A 12687-nucleotide genomic window follows, 5' to 3' on the forward strand; every position below is an offset into this window, starting at 1 on the left:
CAAACCCTGTGAAGAAAAAAAAACAAAACAAGCAAATAAATAAACAAAATAAAATTGGCCCACAAAATGGTTGCACCAAAAATCTACCCTCCACACCAATGCTCAGCATTACACTTTTCAATTTTTACTAGTTTCAACTGGGCATGAGGACACTAATCCCAGCATTTGAGAAGCTAACATAGAAGGATTACTGTAAATTCAAAGCCAGCCTGGGCTACATGGTGAGTCTCAGGCCAGCCTGGTCTATAGAGTAACACCTTGTCTCTCCCACCCCTGAAGGGGGAAAGAACTCAGAATGAGAACAAAGAAATCTTTTTGCAAATTTGGTGAGCATGACAGAGCCCGTTAGCACTGGTACAAGTTCATCCTCCCTTCATTCCTGGTGCGACTGGACACCCCTCTTGTGATATCCTGTTTGGGCTTAAAAAACAAAGCTAGTCTACATTTGAATGAGGACACAAGTTTCTGATATTAGCTCCATTTTCTTTCTGTACCTAGGACCCTGTGTGCACTGGGCAAGCGCTGCCCGCTGAGCTGTCTCCTGGCACTTCATCTCTCTCTGGGTTTTGATTGTCAATGCTGAGTCTTGAGCTTTGGCTGAGTTAGGCAAGTGCCCCGCTACTGAGCCTCACCCTAGGCTTTCTACGTATTTCTGAAAGAATAAATTGATGGGAAAATTGCTAAGGGAAAGGAGAGTGTGTGTGTGGGGGGGGGTCCTGCTGAGAAAGGAAGAGTTAGGGATGGACCTGTTACCTTACTCATATCTACTATGCTGGCTTTGCCGCTTGTCCATTGCTGGAGATCAAGCCTGGGAAAGGTTATAGTACACTTACTTGAGGAAGCATTTCCTGGTCCTGAGGTTGAGTGCACATCTTTAATCCCTGCACTCGGGAGGCAGAGGCAGGCGGATCTCTGTGAGTTCAAGGCCAGCCTGATCTACTGAGAGAGCTCCAGGACAGCCAAGGCTAAGAGAGAAACCCTGTCTTGGGGGAAAGAAAAAGATTATTTTGTTATTGAAAATACCTCTCTCCAGGCTGGTGGAGGACGCCCACAGGCTCTCTGGTGCCACTGGGCCCAGGTGGGTGGAAGACAGTTGAGATGTTCCTGCCTGTAGCACAGGGCATAGGCCAGGCACGAGACACACAGGAGAGGACCCTCGCCTGCAGCCACACTGCATGGGAGGGGCAAGCGCCACTACAATGGAGAAATGGTAGAGAGAGAGGTGGAATGGCTTTGGCACTGTAAAGAGAGGCAGACCCGGAGATTCAAGGTTGGTTGATGTGGGAGAGTCTTCTGTTTGTGTTGATTTCATTTGTTAATAAAGAAACTTCCTTGGCCCATTTAATAGGCCAGCCCTTAGGTGGGTGGAGTAGACAGAACAGAAAGAAGGAAGAGAGACTGATGCTATGTATCTCCTCTCTGAGCCAGACGTGATGAAGCTCCGGCCCAAGATGGACATACACTAGAATCTTCCCGGTAAGGTACCACTTCATGGTGCTACACAGATTATTAGATATGGGTTAATCAAGATGTGAGTAAGAGGCTGAAACTAATGGGTCAGGCAGTGTTTAAATGAATACAGTTTGTGTGTTGTTATTTCGGGGCATAAGCTAGCAGGCGGCCAGGAGCCGAGTGGGAATGCAGCCCGCAGCTCCTCACTACAGTTAGTGAGAAACAGACTGAGTGGGTAGCCCACACTGCCACCTGAGGCCACAGAGATGCCCTGGCACATACTGTCCCAGAGGACTGTGCCTTGGTGGCCCTGCAGCAGCTGTGGTCTGGGTTGATGTCTGTCGCCCATGTTACCAGCAAAGGCCATGGGGACAGCCCTCTTCTGGGCTACCACCTGGGGCCACGCTGATGTCCAAGGGCTGCACAGAACTGGCCCCATCCCTTACTGATAGAGTTTTCTGGCCTGCCAACCAGCTTCCAAATAACTACCCCGAGACTTATTACTAATTATAAATGTTTGGCCCATACCTTAGACTTGTTACTAACTAGCTCTTAAAACTTAAATAACCCATATTTCTTATCTACACTCAACCACAGGGCTCGGTACCCTTCCTCCACATGGCATGCTCATCTCGCTTCTTCCTGAGTCTTCTGGGACTCTGCCCTTCTTCATCCCAGAGCTCCCTTCCTTCCTAGCTATTGGTCATTTAATTCCTTATTAAACCAAATGAGCAACACATCTTCACAGAGTACAAAGAGATTATTCCACAACAGAGATCTGTCCCATCCCACCACTGGACAGTGTGAGAGAACCGGCACCTAGGGGTACAATCAGGACAGCAGCCTCCACTTCACCTGGGCAGCACAGTAGAGCGGACCCTGGTGGTAGGAACATAGGTGAGCAGCCCAAAGGGGTTAGTACAGGAGAGCTGAGCCATGTGTTGGCATGGCACAGAAGATATACCCCATCCTGCCGAGGGCACCAGAGAAGGAGAACTGGCCCCACCAATTGCTGACTTTGACACTCAGGTACACTGGCCCTGCCTCTTGCCAAGGGCAGTGCTAGATGGAGAGTTGGCCCTGGTGATGTGGGTTTGGGAGAGCTGACCATGACTGCATGCCCCTAGCCACCACCACAGGCAGGAGAACTGGCCCCACCCCTCACCTGGAAAATGGAAGAGTTGGCCCTGGTGTCACCATCGTAAGAAAGCAGGGAGGCCTGGCCAACTAACTCAGCCGACACCCAGGCCCATACCCAGGACTCAGAGTTGGCCACTCCAACATCCACCCCATCTAAGAACTGCTGGATCCCGTGAAGGGGTCGGTCCTGCAGATCCAAACCTGCAGAACCTCCATGACACAGGGCAACAAGATGAGAGGAGTCCCAGCAAGGCCCAGTGTCGAGAGTGTAGCAGAAGGCAGAGGCCTGGAACCAGGCTCAGACAACTGAACAGCTTGTCCCCAGATGGTGGCGCTGTTTGGAGAGGTTACGGAAGTGGAGAATTGCTGGAGGAAGTATGTCATTGAGGGGCGGGCTCTGAGAGTTTGAAGCTTCATCCCACTCCTGCTTCTCCCCCTGCTTCCTATCTGCGTTTAAAGACATGAACTTCTGCCTTCCGCCGTCTTGCCCCTGCCTCCATGCCTGCCTTCCGCAGTGATGGAAACTTGCTACTCTGGAACCATGAGTCCCCAATTAATTCTTCCATAATTTGTTTCTGGTCAGGTGTTTTATCACAGCAATAGAAAAATAACCAATATTTCACATAAGTGTGAGGACTCGTGTTTGATCATCAGCGCCCATGTAAAAAGCTGAGCCAGGTAACAGGCATCTCTAATTCCAGTACTGGAGAGGCAAAGCCAGGAAGATCCTTGGGGCTCATGGCCAACCAGTGTATCTGACCCGATGAGCTCCAGGTTCACTGAGAAACCCTGTCTCGAAAGAAAAAAGAAAAAGAAATGTTTGGGGGGATGGTGCCTGGAGGGATGGCTCAGTGGTTAAGAAAGAGCATATATTGTTCTTGAGATGACCCAAATTTGCTTCCCTGTACAGAAAGCCGATAGCGCACATCTTTCTGTAACTCCGGCTCCACAAGGCCTGACACCATCTCCAGGACTCTGAGAACACCTGCATTTATACATATGCATACCCACACACATATATACACATAATTTGGAATAAGAATTAACATAAAAGAAAGTAGAGAACACTACATGGAGATGCCAGACATCGTCTCTGGCTTCTATACATGTACACATACACACATACACACATATGCCCACCCACCCCCACACACGTACACTTTCTTCTTAAGAACTTCACCCGAAGTTAACTATTTTCTATATAAATGCAATAAGGTTAATAAGTTGTGTTCCTGGGTTTTCCCAAGAACATAAACTAGTGCCTAACCTGGGGTTTGGCAGGGTTGTCTCTAACTTTGTTCTGTTGAAAAATTACCAGGAGTGATATTCTCATAGAGGTCTGTCATCTGTCAGTCCAGTCATGTTGTTGGTTGAATGTTAAAATATCCCCCCATAGGGCCATACAGGTGGAAGTTTCTGTCCCACCAGTCATCCCCAAGTAACCACACAGAGGCTTATATTAATTACAAATGCTTGGCCAATAGCTCAGGCTTGTTACTAGCTAGCTCTCACATTTTAAATTAACCCATATTTCTTTTTTTTAAAGATTTATTGATTTATTTATTAAGTATGCAGTGTTCTGCCTGTCTGAATGCCTGCAGGCCAGAAGAGGGCACCAGACCTCATTACAGATGGTTGTGAGCTACCATGTGGTTGCTGGGAATTGAACTCAGAACCTTTGGAAGAGCAGGCAGTTCTCTTAACCACTGAGCTATCTCTCCAGCCCTAACCCATATTTCCTATCTACACTTTGTTTTGTGACTTGGTACATCTTGTTTCTCCAACCTTCTTCTTCCCAGCATTCACTTAGTCTGTCTCTTCTGCCTAACCTTATTTTTCCTAGCAATAGGCCAGTCAGCTTCTTTATTAAACCAATCACAGTGATGTATATTCACACAGTTTAAAGGGCTATTCCACAGGGCCATGGGTGCATGTGCTTGAACCAGTGGGGGTATGGTTCTTGATGTGAAGGAGTGGGTGGAGGAAGCAGGTGTTAGAGGTGAGCCTTGGGGTTTTACAGTCAGGCTTCACTTCCTGTCTGCAGATGCAGTGTGACCAGCATCTCATGTCCTTGTGCCATGATTTCTTCATATAATGTGTGGGTGTCCTTGAGATACAAACCATAATACACATCTCCTCTTGTATGGTATTTCTTTTTTAAAAAATTGATTTATTTTTACTTCATGTGCATTGGTGTTTTGCCTGCATGTATGTCTATGGGAGGGTGTTAGATCCCCTGAAACTGCAGTTACAGACAGTTGTGAGCTGCCAGTGTTCTTAATCTCTTAATCTCTCCAGTTACCTTTTTTTTTAAATCTCAGCCTTGAGAAGAGTAACAATGCAGTATTTAAGTAACAATAGAAGCCACAACCTTGGGGTGGGAGTTGGAGAGAAAGATCATTTGACCCCAGTTCAGGTCCTTGCTACACATGTGAAAAGCAGGCATGGCAAAATATACCTCTAATCCCAGAGCTGGGGACCTAGAGACATGAGGATTCCTGACACTTGTTGGCCAGTCTGGGTGAACTGGTGAGCTCCAGGTCCACAGAGACCCTAGTGCAAAAGTGTGGGTGCTGGGAGGATGGCTCAGCAGTTAAGAGCATGCATTGATCTTGCAGAAGTCCAGAGTTTCGTTCTCAGCACCGGGTCAGGCTACTCAGTCACATGTAACTCTAGCTCCAGGGGATTTGATGCCCTCTGCTGGCTTCAGAGTACACCTGCACACATGTGTACACCTGTACACCAACACATACACACACAGTTAAATATAATAAACATTAGTCTTAAAAAAGGTGGAGTGATTGAGGAAGACACTGGCTGCCTACCATTGACCTCCACACACACTCGATCACAAAACCCACACCAAGAAGCTATGCACTGGTCTAGGTCTACAGCCGAGGTCATCGCCTTCAGAGTAATTGGCAGATCTAAGGATCTGCTGGGTCCATGAGAACTGTTTTTTTAATGCAGTATTTGTATTAATTTAAATAATTTCCTATATATGCACATAATATATTTTGATTATATTCACTCCATACTCCTACTCTTATCCTTCCCAATTTCATACCTTATTTTTTTTTATTGCCCATTGCGTCCAATTTATGCTGTCCACAGAATTTACAATACAGTTAGCCTGGAACATTCTACAGACAACATCCCCCTTATCTGCATGGGGAGGTCCTGAGAACCTACTGGAGATCTGAAATCATGGCCAGCATAGCTCCCTCTGTGTGTGCATTGAGATTTTCACTCACATACGTAACCGCGATGAGGCTGAACTTAAAAATTAGGCACAGAAAGAGGTTAACAATAGGAACTGGGGCCGAATACAGTACACACGCCTTTGATCCCAGCACTCAGGAGGCAGAGGCAGGCGGATCTCTGTGAGTTCAAGGCCAGCCTGGTCTACGTGGGAGATCTAGGACACCCAGAGTGAGAGCTTGTCTAAAGAAGAAAAGAAAAGAAAAGAAAAGAAAAGAAAAGAAAAGAAAAGAAAAGAAAAGAAAGAAGGACAAGGAAAGAAAGAGGCCACAGAGGCTGGCAGGCTGTTAGACTTTAATAGCAAACTGCTTTCATTTGCTCTTTTATTTTCTTCTTTTGATGATGTCTTATAATGCTGCCCAGGGTAGACTCAAGCTTGTGGGCTTAAGCGATCCTCCCACCTCCACCTTTTGGGTAGTTCTAGGAAGGGACATCCGAGTGTCCCCACCCTCTCACCCGAGCGTCCCCACCCGAGCATCCCACACTCACCCGAGCATCCCACACTCTCACCCGAGTGTCCCCACCCGAGCGTCCCACACTCTCACCCGAGCGTCCCACACTCACCCGAGCGTCCCACACTCACCCGAGCGTCCCACACTCACCCGAGCGTCCCACACTCACCCGAGCGTCCCACACTCACCCGAGCGTCCCACACTCTCACTCGAGTGTCCCCACATTCTCATCCGAGCAGTCCCACACTCAGGCACTCTCCTTTGTCTTTGTTCACTGTAATTCTAAAATTTCTGTGTTGGGGCCTGGAGCATACATAGCTCAGCTGTCATTGTGCTCACCTAGCATGCATGAGGCCCTGGATCCAAGTCTCGAACCACACCCAGGAGCACGGGAAGCTTCAGGTCCAGAGCAGCGACCTCACCTCTGACTCAGGACCATGCTAATCCTAACCCCAGGAGCAACTCCAACTGACAAAGCAAAGAACAGAGAAGAAACACCTAGTCCCCTTGCCCTTGACTGCACAACACCTAGGTAGGTTCTGTGCAGTCTGTCAGTGAGCCTGAAGGGATTGGGCCCCCAGCACCCACAGCAGTGGCCTTTCTCACTAATGCAAGATGCAACCTGTATCAGTAGTTCTTTTTAAAATAATTTATTTATTTTTATTTTATGGGCATTGGTGTTTTGCCTGCCTGCATGTCTGTGTGAGGGTGTTGACAGCCCTGGAACTGGAGCTGCAGACAGAACTGAGCTGCCATGTGGGTGGTGGGAATTGAACCCAGGTCGTCTGGCTGAGCAGCCAGTGCTGTTGACCATAGAGCCATCTCTCCAGCCCACTCTATCAGTAGTTCTAATGCCTTTATTTCAATTCTGCAACCCCCTCTATGCTTCCTGGTCCCCTCAGAAGTAAGCTCCTTAAATTCTTACTGGAAGTTCTAGTTTTAAGAGAACCCAGGCTAAGACAGTTACGTTGGAGATCATGTGCCAGGGAACTCTGTCCAGGCAGACAAGTCCCCCTCAGACCCTGTACCGTGTCTTGTTAGAGGCACTGTATGCGTGGGAGCTGCGGTGTGTTAAGCGTTAAGACCCTCGTGGGATGGATCTGTGCTGCCAGAACCAGCGGGGAGGAAGCCACTAGCCTAGGTCCTGAACGGAAACTTCTCTCTAATTCCAAAGGCTGTTGCTTCATCTTTGTAGTCAACTTGATTGGACCTGGGATCAATACCTGGGCAGATATAAGAAGGCATTTCCTGGAAGCATTAACGTCAGGGAGGCCACCCTCCCTGAGTACCAGCCCCTGGCAGTGCCAGGCCTGACAAATACAAAGACGGAGGAGGGCAGATGTTGCCCCCATGCTGCTGCTGTTTGCTGTTGAGTGGATATCCTCTGCTGCCGTGCCAACGTGGAGCCCAGCCTTCCAGCACAGACTGAAGGCCAGCGACTCTCGGGAGTCCTCCTGACCTCAAGACCAGATCTGGACTCTGGAGGCATCTGGACACCTGGACTGAATGGCTACAGGGTTCCTGGTCTCTCTAGTGCACAGACAGCCATTGCTAACTACCTAGATCAAATCCCCCTTAGGGGACTTACTAGACTGGCTTACATGATATATAATATATATGTGTGTGTATGTATGTATGTATAATGCATGTATGTATGTTCTGGCTTTCTGGAGAGCGCTGACAAATCGGCTATGCATGGTAAGATTTGTGTTATGACAGCCTCAAGGAAGAAAACCGACGGAAAGCCGCTTTATGACTAGGCCTTCAAAGGAGAATCTTGCAGAACCAAGGCCACCGTGCAAGGCTGTGCAGCTTGTGGCTTTCTGGCAGGGAAAGTGGGCTTGAATTCCAGCCTGGTTTTTTGCGGTCAAACTGAGCACCCATGCAAAAGGTCACGTCGTTAGCCAGTGAAAGCGGTCATTTCCGCGTAGCCCTGTGGGCAGTGACCTCTGTCACTGGTGAGTCTCTCTTTTTAAAAATAATAGCTAGGTTTCATTCTCAGATCCAAAAACATGATTGCTAGCACTATATTCTCCATAACTGCTCCACAAAAGCTTTTGAAAGCCCCGGGCTGTTAGTTGTAATGGAATTTTCCTCGTGTGAAAAAGTAAGCTGTCTGTTGGGTTATTAATGACTTTTAGCCTTTGTCCCCCACCAAGCTGACAGCTTTAGTATTATGTTGGCATGATTTCCTCTGCGAAGGCATCGCTTCCCTGGTTCTATCTTCATCTCAGAATTGGAAGTCTTATTTTCATCATGTCTGCCCGGCATCTAGTGAGATTAGAACTTGTTTGGTTGGCTTTTGTTGAGTAAGATAAACACACACACACACACACACACACACCCTCTCCTCCAGGTCCATCCTCTCTCCTCCCTCCTTCCCTCTCTTCCTCTGTGTGTGTGCACACACGCACACACGTGTGCATTGGGGAGGCGCTACTTACCTAGGTAAATGGATGGTTATTCTCAGCAATAAAATGAGCAAACAATGTGAGAGGACCCACACCTAAAAAAAAGAAAGGAGAAGGCAAGGAGTGCCCTCCATTTGACCTTGAGCTCTCCGGCGGGAGAACAGAGCTCCCTAACAGAGAGAAGGAGACTCCAGCCAAAGAGAATTCACAGAAGGCCGCTTACCATCTGACGGTTTTGTTTAGACCAACTCCTCTCTGGTTTATAATCCTTTATGGGAGCCAATTAGGAAGGGGAGGTTGAAGATCTGTTCAGAGCACAGAAGAATCATGAAATAAACACTGGACTGCGTGCGCAAGCCTCCTCTCCTGAGACACTGAGGGATGGCTTTCACAGGGGCCTTGGGTTACCAAGTGGCGAACTGCTGATGGCCCGTTTTTCCAGACACGGTCTTTAGGCTTTTTCTTTCTTGCACAGGTGTTTTGCATGCGTGTTTGTGTGTAGGCCACTCTGTGCCTGGTGCCCACAGAGCAGAGTCTCAGATCCCCTGGAGCTGACAGATGGCTGTGAGCCCGCCGTGTGGGTGCTGGAAGCTGAACTCTGGCCTTCTGCAGAAGTGCTCTTAACCTCTGGGCCATCTCTCCAGCCCCATGTTCTCGTTTTTATCATGACAGAGAGCTTGGAACTATTTTTTATTTTATCATTTTTTTTAAGATTTATTTATTATGTATACAACATTCTGCCTCCATGTATGCTCACACTCCAGAGGAGGGCGCCAGATCTCAGTACAGATGGTTGTGAGCCACCATGTGGTTGCTGGGAATTGAACTCAGGACCTCTGGAAGAGCAGCCAGTGCTCTTAACCTCTGAGCCATCTCTCCAGCCCCTATTTTATCATTTTTAAAAGTGACTTTTTTATATGCATTGGTATGTTGCCTACATATATGTCTGTGTGAGGGTGTCAAATCACTTGGAGCTGGACTACAGACAGTTGTGAGCTGTCATGTGGGTGCTGGGGATTGAACCCAGGTCCTCTGGAAGGGTAGTCAGTGCTTTTAACCACTGAACCCTCTCTCCAACCACATCATCATCATCATCACCATCATCATTGTTAGTGTGAATAGGTGTGTGTGTGTGTGTGTGTGTGTGTGTGTGGTGTGTGTGTAGTGTGTGAGTAAGGGAACGTGTGCCAAAACACATGTATGGACATCAGAGGACAACTTTGTGGAACTGATTCTCTTTCTGCCTTTCACGTGGGTTCCAGAGATGAATTTGAAACCATCAAGGCTTTTCTCACCGAGTCATCTCACCAGTCCTCGTTTATGGTTTGGTTTTTGTTTTTGTTTGCTTGGTTTTAGGGGATTTTGTTTTTTTTGAGACAGGGTTTTCTGTATAACGGTTCTGGCTGTCCTGGAACTAGCTCTGTAGACCAGGCTGGCTTGGAATTCACAGAGATTGACCTGCCTCGGCCTCCCACTGCTGGGATTAAAGGGCTGTGCCACCACCTGGCTTTTTATTTGTTTGTTTATGTATACAATTTATTTATTTATACTATATTTATGTATACAATATTTATTTATGTATACAATACAAAATTTATTTATGTATACAATACAAAATTTATTTATTTATGTATACAATATTCTGTCTGTGTGTCTGCCTGCAGGCCAGAAGAGGGCACCAGACCCCATTACAGATGGTTGTGAGCCACCATGTGGTTGCTGGGAATAGAACTCAAGACCTTTGGAAGGGCAGGCAATGCTCTTAACCTCTGAGCCATGTCTCCAGCCCGCTTGCTTTTTTTCCCCTGGAACTCCTTGTATAGATTGGCTGTCCTCAGTTTTACAGAGATTCTCCTGCCTCTGCCTCCCGAGTGCTGAGATTAAAGGTGTGCGCCTTTATGTCCATCCCTCAACCACCAGCATCTTTACTTGATTTGCAAGCATGAAGAGCTGAATTTGATCCTCAGCGCCTATGCTAAAAAAAAAAAACAAAACAAACAAACAAAAAGCCTCCAAAAGAATAGGCATGGTGACATGCAATCATAATCTTAGTGCCGGCAAGGGGGACTCAGTGGCAAGTCAGCCTACCTAGCCAAGCCAGGGAGTTCCAAGGAGAAACTGGGTATCAATAAAAGACGGACAACTCCTGAGGAGAAACACCCAAGGTTGACCTCTGGCCTCTTCATGCATGTGGGCAAGCATGCACACCACATACATGCACGCACACGCACACGTGAAAACTTTGAAAACAAGAGGCGAAAACACGAAGCCACCACTGCCTGTGAGGTAACCTTGAGCACAGATGCCACCAACTAGAAACAGCGACGTAGAAAAATGGAAGGGGAGCCCGCACCGGAAGTTTGTGGGGCTGCTGCTCCCTTGACGTCTCTGCACAGGACAGACCTTTTATGGTTAAACCATGGTTGTGCGTACAGTCAGACTGACTCCTGGCCCAGCCTCTGAAGGGCAGACCAGCTCTTCAGGCACTGAAACCCCCGCGGTGTCAGACAAATTTGCTACAGCTTGGAATACTTTCCTTCTGACTCACAGCAGCGATCCTGATTAATAAAGAGTTGCCATTTTAGAAGTCATGGCCGCTCATCTCATGCTCTCGTCTTTCTTCTTTTTTTTTTTCAATTTGTTTAACTTTATGTTTTGTCTGTGAATGTCTGAGTCATGTGCATGCAGTGACTACAGAGGCCAGAAGGGGGCGTCGGATTCCCCTGGGGCTGGAGTTAGATGGGGTCAAAAGCCACCACGTGGGGTTCTGGGAATTGAACTCAGGACTTCTGGAAGAACAGCCAGTGCTCTTAACCACTGAGCTGTGTGTCCAGAGCCCAATATTTTCTTCTTTTTTTAAGATTTTTGATATTTTAAACGTGTGTATTAGTTTGGGTTTGTACACATGAGAGCGGGTGCCCACAGAGGCCAGAGACTGGAATCTCCCTGGACTGGGATGGGAATGACAGGGGGTTGTGAACTGCCTGACCAGGGAACTGAGACCTGAGCTTGGGTCCTTTGCAGGGACAGTACTCTCTCTCAACCACTGAGCCACCTCATCAGCCCGTTTTTCGTTTTCGTTCATTTTTATGGATTTATTTTGTATGTTCACCTCTGTGTTCTTGCATGCACATACCGTGCTGTAATAGATTGAATGAAAATGGCCCCATAGTCTCATAAGGACTGGCACTATGTGGCCTTATTGGAGGAGGTGTGTCACTAGGGGGTGGGCTTTGAGGTCTCAGAAGTTTGAGCTGGCCAGTGTGTCTCAGTCTCTTCCTGCTGCCTGCTGATCAAGATGTAGAACTCTCAGCTACCTCTCCAACACAATGTCTGCCTGCTGGCCACCAGGTCCCACCATGATGATGGACTAAATCTCTGAACTATAAGCCAGTCCCAATGAAATGTTTTCCTTAGAGGAGCTGCCGTGGTCATGGTGTCTCTTCACAGCACTAGAAACCCTAGCTATATGTGTGGAAGTTAGAGGACCCCTTGCGGGAGTCAGCTCCCTCCTTCCACGCTAAGGATCCTGGGAGTCCAGTCAGGCTTGGCCGCAGTCAGCTCCGCCTGCTAAGCCATCTTGTAAGCCCGCTTTTCTCCAGCTCAGACTCCAGAGTCTCGCACTGTGGAGTCTCTCTGAGCTCCGATCTCAGACTCCAGAGTCTCGCACTGTGGAGTCTCTCTGAGCTCCGATCTCAGAAGTTGCTGCCGTTTTGACTCTCAGAAGTTTAGAAAGAGCACCACAGATTCAAGACATGTCAAGGTCAATTTTGAAATAATTCTGCAGTTTCTATTGCTACCTAAATCAGAAGCAGAAGAATAACACCACAGAGGGTCACAGCTATTCGAAGCACCTGGAAGGGTGATTTCCAGGGCTGCCCCCACATCCCTCTGCTGAGAAGCACTGTCTGGCCCCCCAGAGCTGGAGAAAACAGTGGTGGGCTCTGACATCCCCCATCCGCCTTCCACGT

Source organism: Arvicola amphibius, chromosome 9 (genome assembly GCF_903992535.2).
Source record: "Arvicola amphibius chromosome 9, mArvAmp1.2, whole genome shotgun sequence".
In the NCBI taxonomy this organism is placed as follows: domain Eukaryota; kingdom Metazoa; phylum Chordata; class Mammalia; order Rodentia; family Cricetidae; genus Arvicola; species Arvicola amphibius.